The sequence below is a fragment of the Moschus berezovskii genome, chromosome 6 (assembly GCF_049115385.1).
Source record: "Moschus berezovskii isolate FMDL1 chromosome 6, NW_MosBer_1.0, whole genome shotgun sequence".
NCBI lineage: Eukaryota > Metazoa > Chordata > Mammalia > Artiodactyla > Moschidae > Moschus > Moschus berezovskii.
The window spans coordinates 100,870,007-100,881,869 of NC_142465.1; positions in this window are offsets into that span (position 1 = coordinate 100,870,007).

Sequence of the window (11,863 nt, forward strand, 5' to 3'; positions counted from 1 at the left end):
TTGGTTCATTTTGAGTAAATTTTTTTGACTTTAAAAAAATTTATTTATTTTTTAATTGAAGAATAATTGCTTTACAGAATTCTGTTGTTTTCTGTCAAACCTCAACATGAATAATTTTGACTAAATTTTTGTATATTGCTTGAGATGAAATTCCCACTGAATTCTTTTGCACAAGACTGTCCAATTGTCCCAGCACCATTTGTTTAGAAAACTGTTTTTTCTTGTTGAATGGTCATGTCACTCCTGTCCAAAATCAGTTGATTATATACCAACAGATGAGTTTCCTTCTGGGCTCTCATTTCTGTTTTGTTGGTCTATAAGCTTATTTTTGTCGACACTGTCTTGTATACCACTGCTTTGTAATATATTTTACAATCAGGAGGTGTTAGTTCTCCTTTCAGTTTGAATACTGTTTACTTCCTTTTTTTTGCCTAATTGCCCTAGCTAGAAGCTCAAGTAATATGCTGAATAGAAGTGGTGAGACCAGATACCCTGTTTTGTTCCTGCTCTTAAGGAGAAGCCTCTTATCTTTCACCCTTAAGTATGATGCTGCTGTGGATTTAGTTTTGCTGTTAATGCCTTTTAACTGATTGAATAACCCCATCACCCAGATTATTAGGATAATCTCCTTTACTTAAAGTCAACTGATTATAGATGGTAACTACATATACAAAATACCTTTACAGCAATACCTAGGTTAGTGTTTCACAACTGTGTATGTATAGCCTAGACAAATTGGCATGCTAATGATCACATGTAGGTTCTTTGAAAGATGGATGCACTCTGAGAGGAAGTAGCTTTGTGTATGAAATAAGAGACATAATAGTAAAATCCACAATGTTTTGGAATCTTTTGGTGTGGAACTCTAAAGAGGATTAAAAAGGGGAAGCCTCTACCTTTCTCACTTACAAGAGTGTTGTCAAGGACTTCCACTCTGAAGTGCAGCATCAGAACTTTGCTTTTGCTAACATCAGATTTTTTAGGTGGTGTCCTAAAATTCATCTTTTCCCTGAACTCCAACTTGATGAATATCCAACAACCAACTTAAATATAAAATAGACTTTGTTGTCCTTTCTGCCCTCTACCTCCTCTTTTTCTCTACTTTTGCTTCTGTTTGACTCTCTGCCTCAATGCATGGTAGCATCAGACACCTGATGTTTTAAATTCAGAACCCACTGAATCATCACCATTCATCTCTCTTGTATAATTTCTCATTTAATTACTGCTAAGATTTAGAAATTGTTTCCTCTCAATTTCTTTCAGACCAACTACCTCCATTTCATTCCCCCATTACTGCTTTAGGTCAGCATCCATCTGGTTCTTTCTGGACCCTCCAGTGAGTCTTCCACACCATTGCAAGAATGTTTTTTCTAAAGTCCTAACCTGATGACCCCAATGTTCTGCTTAAAACCATCACAAGCTACCCACTGCAGAAACTCTAAACCTCGGAGTGTAGCGAACAAGATCCCAAAGCCTGTCTACCTGCGTCCCATCCGTAGCCCTATCTGTCATTCAGCGTCGTGTCCCCGCCTTCACCACCTCCCCCCACCAAATAAGCACCCATGCTCCAGGCACGTTCCATGTACCCGCATTTCCCTAAACACGTTACTTTGTTCCATATCCCTGTGCTTTCCCTCTGGCTCTTTCCTGTGGGAGAGGAATTCTCTCCTCTCTCACCTGTCTTTCTGCCTTCATACATACAGGAAGACACATAGTTATTCACTAAGACTCAATGTCTACAGGATATGGAGGAAAAGAAGTGTTTTCAAAGAAGGTTGAGGAAGAATTATATATGAAAAGATACGTAAAAAAGTACTGAGTGCTGAATAGTTTTAGGAAATGGTGTTGTTACTCAAAAGAGACTGAAATTACAAAACATTCAAACAAAATATTTCCTTGGGATTCTAAGAAGCTGGAAAACTTTTATTTACTTTTAGATTCAATCTTATATTAGAGTTTATCATATATATATATACGGGTGCTTCGTAATGTCCTGATATAGCTTTTTAAAGTTTTATAACTTGGGTTATAGGTATGACAGAAATAGTGTATGTATATCATATAAAAGTCAAAAGAAATTTTCTTTCAAAAACTGATACTGACTAATTCCATAGCCAAAATTATCCATTGTCTTCTTATGTAAGGAAGCCATTTCTATTGACATAGGACATACAGTTAGTATATACTGTTATAACTGCACAATATGGTTTGCCTACAGTTTCGTAAATTCACTTCTGGACTTCTGCACAGGTTATTTCTATCATAAATCTAAACTAAGTTATTAAACTGCAAGATACACGTGTTAAAGAAAATACAATACACAAGGGCTTTATGAAGGCTTTGAATGTATTTATGTCTGTATATGTTCATGTCCAGGATCCATGTGTGTATGTAAATATTTTCGCAGGTACAACACATTTTTCCAGGGCAATTTTAAGTTCTTTTTTTCCTGCACTCTGTCCTGAGTGGAATGAAGTTAAGCTTGCCATCATCTTTCTTAGAGGAAACATTTATACCCTTGAATACTGTTACTAAGCCGTCTCTTAGGCTGTTCATTGTGCAAACATTTTCTAGTTCTTTTCATTCACCTTCATCCTCTTTCCTAAATGTGAAAGAATTCCATTCTAGAGGATGCTGTCAGATACATGGCTGGCTTCAGGGGTAAAAAAATGGGATTCCCTATTTTAGGAATAGAGAAGGAGGATTATTCTTCTCCAGGGTCTTCTGGGAGATGCTTGTATTTATCCAAATATTAAAATGATCGCAGCAATAATAATACCATTTTGCATGCAAGGTGTCATTTGAGAAATTTAAAAACGCTTAAAATTGTTTGAACAGAGCAATGAATCTGGTTGCTGTGCACTTCAGAAAACGGAAAACTGAAGATTCTTAAAATCCAGGCATTTTTTTTCCGAAGTGAAAAGTGGTACCAGGCTTCAACAGTGTACCAGATGTGGCATTTACTGATAAGCGAACCAGAGTAAAGGACCTATTTCCCTGAAAGATTACATTCCAGTTACCGCTCAAGCATATTTTTCATTATACAAGTGTACTTGTGTGATTTTATATCTTTGACTAGTTTTACTATTAGGAATACTGTACCCTCTGGAAAGATTTTAGTAATACTTTCTAAAAAGGGGGGAACATTTCAAATAATAAGATCCCTCTAAATCTGCGTGGAAATGAACAGACTGGAACTTCAGTTCTACAAGATTACAGCATACCGGAAAACAGAAAAAAAGGATCAGATATACTGATGAAAATTGCCAAGAATCAGTCCGTGATTTATACATTTGAATGTTTCTCTGTGTGTATATAATAAGAGCAAAGTGACCTGAAAGAGAAACACCTTAATATCACATTGGCCATGTATCCTGGATCCCAGATCCCATTTGGGAAAGAGGAGAAGGCATTGTCCTTCCCTACTCATGCCCACCAGAGGGCTGAAATGTCTCTGGGCTGGAATGAGGAGCGATGAGAACCAAGAGAGGGAGGAACAAATGTGTTTTCCTACTTCCAGAGAAAACCAACCTCTATGAATTTGATATGGTCCACAGTAAGTGGGTACCTACTGCATGGAGACTTCACTGGAGAGGACAGGGAAGAAGTGATGTAAGGACTCATGTGTAACAAGCACCTGTGAGGACACTGATGCATTCCTCTTCCTCCCTAAAAAGGTGAGAGGAAGTGGATATAAATGTTAAGTAGGCGGAACTCCATGTTGAAATCTACTTCCCATGACAACTAAATACCTTATTCTCAACCACCGTATGAGTAGTTTTACCTTCCTGTCCCATTTGAATATTCTGCAAGCTTTTACTTGCTTCAAAAATATCATTAAAACATACTTGTTACCTTAAAGCTATTGATGCTTCCCTTTTGCTCTTAAAACAATGATATTAGAATGGACATGACCTCTCTTCTGCCTCCACCCTTGTACTGCAAGTGCTTAATCAGAAGCCTGATGCTCGTGCTGGTGAGTTGCCTCTCAGTGAGCATTTATTTAATGGCTGAGGAGTAACTTAGACATGCAGGAGCCTGGTAACAACTCATCGAATCCCCCAACTTCTTAACTCATAATTTTAAATCCATGCTCTTGAGTAAGAGTGGTGTTTCTTCAGTTAAAAGGGGAAAAAAAAGTCCAATGAATATTTTTGTGAAGTGTTTATTTGTAGATCAGAATTTTATATTCCGTCATAATGAAGAGGGTGTTTGGGGTAAACATAATACTTGGAACAATCAATTATTTCAAGGAACGTACCTGATTTACCCTATTCTATGCCTCCTTTGTCTCCCCCAAACCTAATGTGACCTGTTATAAGCAAGACATGGACAAATAAATCATCGGAAAAAAAAAAATCTTGCCTTCCTTAAAGCTTTCTGGATTAAATATAATAATAATTAAAAAAAAATCTTTGTTTCCTCTGCTAAATGGAGACATAAGATGTTATTATAGGAAAGACTATTTTAGGCAAGATAATATTGAGTTTTGTGTGTTTTTAACCTGGGATTTCTTTTAAAAATTGTTATTAATTCTACTTACTTAAGGAATAGGAAGGAAGCAATCCGTAGACATGTTTTCTAGTTTGGATGAATGCCTCGGAGGGTTAGGTTGAAGCACGCAGAACCAGAGAACCATTCATTTGGCTGAAAGTAATTCATTTCTTCTGGATCTGACAAACTCTGAATACAGGTGATCCAGTCTTCTCAGGTCTTCAGTTAGGAATACTGAGAAAATTCATGGGCTAGTGAGCCAGGGCCAGCACTGGGCAGGAATCTGAAGCTCCCGGTTAAAAGCTGGAACTGATAATGTGGTAGCTGTTTTTGTACTTTGCTTGGCAGAGCGAGGAGCACCGAGAGAGAATGAATTGTTTCCAGTGGGTTAGGTAAAACACCACCGTTGCCTCTTTTCTTTCCGGCGTTTCTCTTAGTCACTGTGTGGTATGTTTACATCCAGGCCTTTTTTTGAAGGTGATAGGATCAAAGAGAAAGAAATGAGAGGATTTATTAGGATGAATAGAAGTGAAAGTCCACAAAAGGAGGAACACCTTTGAGCTAGTGTGACAAAGTTTCTCTTCTTTGTCTTTTTTTTCCCTGAGCCTGAATAACATTGGGGCTCAAGAGAAAGCACAAGAGAGTGGAGGAAAGAATTCTGCCAGTGCTCCACTTTTCTAAGGGAAAGAGACCCAGGTGGGTTCTGTCCAATTCTTTTTGAGAACATTCTAAAAGTAGGCAAAATGGCTTTCCTTGATCCATTAACTAAAACAGTGCCACAAACAGATTTTCTATCGACCCTTTTAGAAAAATTTCATATTCCATTCTATTGTCAGAAGTGATTTTTTTTCAAGCTTGACTTTAATAGTTGATCATGATTACCAATCCTAAACCTGTGGCTTCTCTGAATGCCCTGTTGAAACCTTGCAATATAGTTTATAAGCCTAGAGCTGTCCTTCTGGTCACCTGTTTTATTTTAATCACTTGTGTGTTTTTTCCGTCTGTGGGTCGCACAGAGTCGGACACGACTGAAGCGACTTAGCAGCAGCAGCAGCAGTGTGTTTTTTCATTAAAAAAAAAAAATCAAATCAATACTCTCAAATGTTGAAATGAAAAAGCAGAAATGTTATGATGAGTAGATCTATAAATTCATTGTGTGAATTAATCTTTCTGTTGGACTTGGTTGTAATTAAGTTACACTTGCCTTTTGAACTCTGGGATGTCATTAAAGCATGTGGGTTTAATTTCTTACAATAAAATCTTTCATTCAGGAATTATGCTAAAATTATTAAGTATATGTAGAGTATGCAAGGGCTTCCTTGGTGGCTCAGTGGTAAAGAATCCACCTGCCAAGCAGGAGACCTGGGTTCAACTTCTGGATTAGGAAGATCCCGTGGAGAAGGAAATAGCAACCCACTTCAGAATTCTTGCCTAGGAAATCCCATGGACAGAGGAGCCTGGAAGACTACAGCCCATAATGTCACAAAGAGTCGTAAATGACTTAGTGAATAAAAACAACAAAGCATATTAAATAACCACACTATTAAAGGCCAGTGTTGATAAATATTGATTCACTACTTTTTTTTTTAAGTCACTCAGTTAAGTCAGTTAAGTGACTTTTTCAGTCACTCACAAAGAGTGTCCAACTCTTTGTGACCCCACGGACTATACAGTCCATGGAATTCTCCAGGCCAGAATACTGGAGTGGGTAGACTTTCCCTTCTTCAGGGGATCTTCCCAACCCAGGGATTGAACTCAGGTCTCCTGCATTGCAGGCAGATTCTTTACCAGCTGAGCCCCAATGGAAGTCCAAGAATACTGGAGTGGGTAGCCTATCCCTTCTCCAGATCTTCCTGACCTAGGAATCGAACTGGGGTCTCCTGCATTGCAGATGGATTATTTACCAACTGAGCTATCAGGGAAGCCCCCACTATTGAGTTAATATAAACCATTATGATAATATAAGCTTCACCTCCAAAAGCTACAGAAATTGGGTTAAGGAATATAGCTGTCTATTTCTAAGATGAAAGTATGAAGAACTAGGGATGCAGTCATTGACTGCATTTCTGTTTCCACTTAGTCATATAAGATCTGTTATTAATTATAAAAAATTGTTTACTGTATATAATAGTTCTATACTAACTATATAAGTTGTTAGTGTAATTCATCACCATTGTAGAGTCATCATTTCAAGTCTTTATCTGTCCTTTGGAGGCATTTTGCAAATAACGAACGTCTTCTTAACATGCTTCCATGCTGAACAGTTTAGACTTTATCTTGTCAGTGATGAGAGACAGTTAAGAATTTTAAAGCGGGAGGTGTATTGATCATGTATATTCCTGAGAGATCCCCCTAATGTAGTGTGCTGGATGCGTGGGAGGGAATTGAGTCTAGAAGTTGGAAGAATGATTGTGGGTCTATTGCAACAGCTCAGGGCAAAGCTATGGAGAGCTTGGAATGAAATTGTGAAAGTAGAGAAGCTAAGGATAAGATGGATTCAAGAAATATTCATGAGAAAGAGTAAGAGGTGTGAGAGAGGGACAAGTCAGATTCATCTTCAGAATTTTGACTTGGACAACTGGGTAAATGCTGATATTATCCCCAGTAGGGAATAGAGTAGTGGAGGAGGACTTGACAAGAGAAGAAAGAATATGGATAAGTGTGGACATGTTGAGTGTGCAGTGTTTCAAAGACGTCAGTCTCCTCGGCAGCAATATCCAGTGCATTTGAAAATGTGGCTCTCAAGTTGTTGTAGCCATGCATTCTGGGAAACAAACTCACTCAGAAGGACAATGCAGATAGCGGAGTGCAGTTTATTACACTGGCGGGCCCAAGGCAGAGTTTCCTCTTAGCCAAGGACCCCGACCAGTTTTTGTGAAAACCTTATATACCCTAGGTGTACTTGCTCAAACCCACCTCCCCAAATTCCTTGAAACTAGTCTGGACAAAGTAAAAGAGAGATACGATCAAAGTTAACCTGTGATTCATGTGTCACAAGACTAGATAAACAGTGGACATTTATCAATAGAACTGTGGTCATATCCCGATAAGCATAATGGGATTTACAACTTTGTTCTGTTACAGAGATAATTAGCATATTCTTTTAGGCAATGGAGAGTCCAAGTACAAGTCCTGAGGCTCTTTTATTTGGGGGGTCTGGTTTCCCATTGGTATGCCGCTTCTATAGACATCGCGCACAAAGTTCAGAGTCCATTGGGAGGGTGACCAAGCGTGTAGCCTAATGTTCGCAGCCTGGCCTGAGATGGAGTCCAGCTAGGTCTGTTTCCTCCTTCAAAGTCTAGAAGAAAGGTTTGGCCTAGGGTACCGGAACTCACTGGAAATCCCGGCTGTACAGTTTGGGTGTTGGAAACCATGGGAGTGGATGAGATCAACAGGAAGTGATTCTGCAGAGGTCACAGTGCTGCTCCAGTGAATTTCCTAATGCAATATTTTTTTTCCTTAATAAAAATGAAGCACAGGGAATTTCTTAAGATGAGGCTACTGTTTCTTTAACTTTGAAGTGGTGGATGACTATGGCTATCAGAGAAAAGAGAAATAGTTAACATTGTTGCAAGAAGGAATATGGCCTTTTTCTCAACAGTGCTCCATCACTGTGAATTTTTATTTATTTCTATTACTAGTGCGAGTCTCACCAGGATGCTTCTAGTGTGGCTTCTGAAAGTGCTGCCCAATAATGTATTATTGGAATAATAGTGTGGATTTAGGTTGCTAGGTGGTACTATATATTTTATGACCGCTGCTCCATGGAAAGCTACCACACGAGCCTTTACTATATTTGCTAACCCTATAAAAACATAAACCCAGATCCAGCCTTACTCATCTTCTGTAACACAGATCAGCCTGGGTGATTCACAAAGTCAAAACACTAAAGTAATATTGCAAGGAAAATTGAAATTGATCAAAATTTCACTGAATCAAGACTAACTTAGGGCAATGTGAATTTTCTGGGAGTTTATGATAGTTAGGAATTTCTGTAAGTGCTTCTGTGATAAATATTTTTGTAAGGTTGAAACGGTCCAATGATGTTGAATAAAAGAACTGAGATGCCAAATAGATAATGTAACAGGCTTTAATGGCTAGGCGCCCCTGGGCGGGATTCCAAGACCCAACAGAGCAAGGTCGAGGAAGTCCATGTGGAACAAAGGCAGAGAGCAACTTTATAGCCTCACAGTAAGGAACAGCGAAAATCTCCCCCCAAAAGGCAAGGTTTGGGATGGCGGTCTCTTATAGGTCAGCTAGTTGAGGTGGCGAGACCGGGTTGGTTGCTCCGGAGGTTAGGAGGGAGGGTTGATTTCGGTCGAGAGCTGTTGTCAGAGACTCTTCAGCGGTTTGGCGGGACTTTTTCCGCCCGCGGGAAATGAAGAGAAGAAGAAGCCAAGATGGCCACCAGGGAAGAGAAACCAAAATGGCCACCGTGGAGGTGAAGCCAAGATAGGCACTGGGGTCCGGCCTTACAATTTTAAAATAGTTTAATACAAAAATCTTCAAAATTAAAGTTTTATACTAGGATAAACGTGCAAAATAAATGTGATGGGTATAATTTGAATATACAAATGTAAAGAAAATAATTATAGATAAAATCAATATTTCTTCTCCATAGAATGACTGACCAAAGAAGAGGAGCAAATCGTTTTCACAGAGGATGAATATTAAATTAATAAGCTTGATAAGAGCTACAGAAAAAATATATTAAAGGAGACGCTCATAGGACATACTCCTTGTCATACGTTATATAAACAAATATAAATAAAATAATATAAAGCAAGCTTGCAGGGCAGTGAGAAAGAGGTGCAAATAAGATTTTGCAATTTCATAGTTTTCCTAGATGGGAATTTCTTTGTGGTCCAGTGGTTAGGGATCAGCACTTTCACTGCTGTGGCCTGCATTTGATCCCTGGTTGGGGAATTAAGATCCCACAAGCTGTGTGGCTGGGTGCCCCCCCCCCCCAAAGAAATCTCCTTAGAGAAAAGTTGGAAATGAAGTCAATAAATGTGATCAGTAATCCCACTGATCAATGATCAGTAATCCCACTTTTGGGGATGCACCCCAAGTAAACATTTCTAAGAGAAAAAATGTATTTTTTTATATCCAGCTGTAGCAGTAGCAAATTATTTATCACAGTAAAAAATTAGAAACAAAATTTAAGGAATGGATTAGCAAATTATGACCTTTATCCTCATCAGTATATGACTTATGTAGATTACTTAGAAAATAATATAAAAAGTAGATTTAAGTGAAAAAAGAATACAAGTTGTGTAATCACATATATTACAACTACATAAAAAATAAATATATACATAAATATCTATAAAAATAGAAACAAATAACACAAATGGCTAGTGTTTTAAAATTAAGGCATAGGCTAAAGAGTTATTTTAATGTAAAAAGAATTAGAAATACTAGTACAAAAGAAAATATTTTGAATCTTTAGTAATAATTTTAAATTTAAGTTCCTTTCAAATTAAATGAGATGGTCAGTCTTTTTCAGGGGTCAAGATAAGACATAAAGTAAATGTCCTGTTTAACCAAATTCTAAGAATCTTGGTTTCAAGTGTGAAATGCACTCTCTTTTAAAAACCCAGAAAACCTATAGCATAATAGCACATGTCTTTGGAAGGCCTTAATTAAGCCAATCCATTGTTCCTTCTGCAATCATGTTAGTTAATTGTTCTTTTCTTGTTCTTTCTTTAAATGTTGACATTATTAGATAGTTATTAATTTTTTAGCTCTAACATCTATCATGCCATCAAATCTGATTTCAAAGTGCAGGAAAACCTCATTAATTTTGACCTTACTAAGTTGAAATTTGTGATAATTTAAGCAAAATGTACTTAAATTCTCTTCGAATCTAGTTTTACTAGATCAGGCAAACTTTCCTGTGGCCAGATTCTCTGGGATAGCAGATAGTCTGAAGACCACTCCCTCCAATCTTCCTTACCTCTAGTCTGTCTGACACTTGTAACAGAGCGTGGTGCCTTGGGACGAGGGCAGGCCGTCCCCTTATCCTCTACCTTTGCTCTTCTTGAAAGTACCTAGATAGTAGTTCTTGATGCACAGGTTCTGAGTTGTTTTGCAGATGTGAAAAACCTACCCCCTCTCCAACAAATGGAAGATAACTACCTGATGCCCAGGAGCACAGAGCCCTGAGCCTCTGGAGCCTAAGGACTGATAATGTTAACTCCCGTGACACCACCCTGCTACCTCACCATCAGCCAATCAGAGAATTTTTCACAATCACCGACCCTGTGACTGTCTCCACCCCCAACCTGGCTTTTAAAAGTGTTTTGCCGAAACCCTTTGGGGAGTTTGGGGCTTTTTAGGGCAGGAGCCACCCATCCCTGTGTATGGTCCTGCAGTAAACCTTGCTCTGCTCTAAACTCTGACATTTCAGTTTGTTTGGCTTCACTATGTGTAGGGCACATGAATTTGCATTATCAAAATTACCTTTTAAATGTAAAGCTATGTGATTAAGTAGCACCCCATGTTCAATCCCTGGGTCGGGAAGATCCCCTGGAGAAGGGAACAGCTATCTATTCCAATATTCTTGCCTGGAGAATCCATGGATGGAGGAGCCTGGTGGGCTGCAGTCCATGGAGTCCCAAAGAATCAGACCCGGCTGAGCGACTAACACTTTGACTTTTTTTTTATTTTCCCAACACAAAGGTACTCTAAGTCAGAGGTCACAGTCCAGACACTTCCAAGAAGTTGTGTTTTGTTTGATCCATATGGTGTTTGTGTGTTTCTCCCAGAATTTGAAAGCTTTTGGATAGTACACTTTTCAGTTCAGCATACTCCTCATCATCCTTACATCAGGTTACTTCATGCATTTGAGTTCACCACTTCTTTAACTGTTAAGATTGTCCCAGAAAACTGTTTTGAAAAATTCCACATTTTTTCCTTCCGTGATTTCTGGGATAGCATTTCCAATGAGAAGTGCTCATTGTCACATCTTTTCTGCTGCTTTGCTTTTGTTTATTAACATTTCACAGGCACAGCCTGGTGTCTTAATGAAACTGTACCTCCTTGAGGGCAGGGATAGGTGTTTAATTTGTTTTATATCTTCTACAGTGCCTAGTGGGCTTCCTAGGTGGTGCTAGTGGTAAAGAATCCGCCTGAGACATGCGCTCAGTCCCTGGGTTGGGAAGATCCCTTGTAGGAGGGTACAGCAACCCACTCCAGGATTCTTGCCTGGAGAATCCCATGGACAGAGGAGCCTGGTGGACTACAGTCCATAGGGTCACAAAGAGTTGGACATGACTGAAGTGACTAAGCACATACACACAGTGCCTAGTAGAATAACTTTAGTGTAAGTGCTCCATAACTATTGAATAACTAGTTGATAACTGAG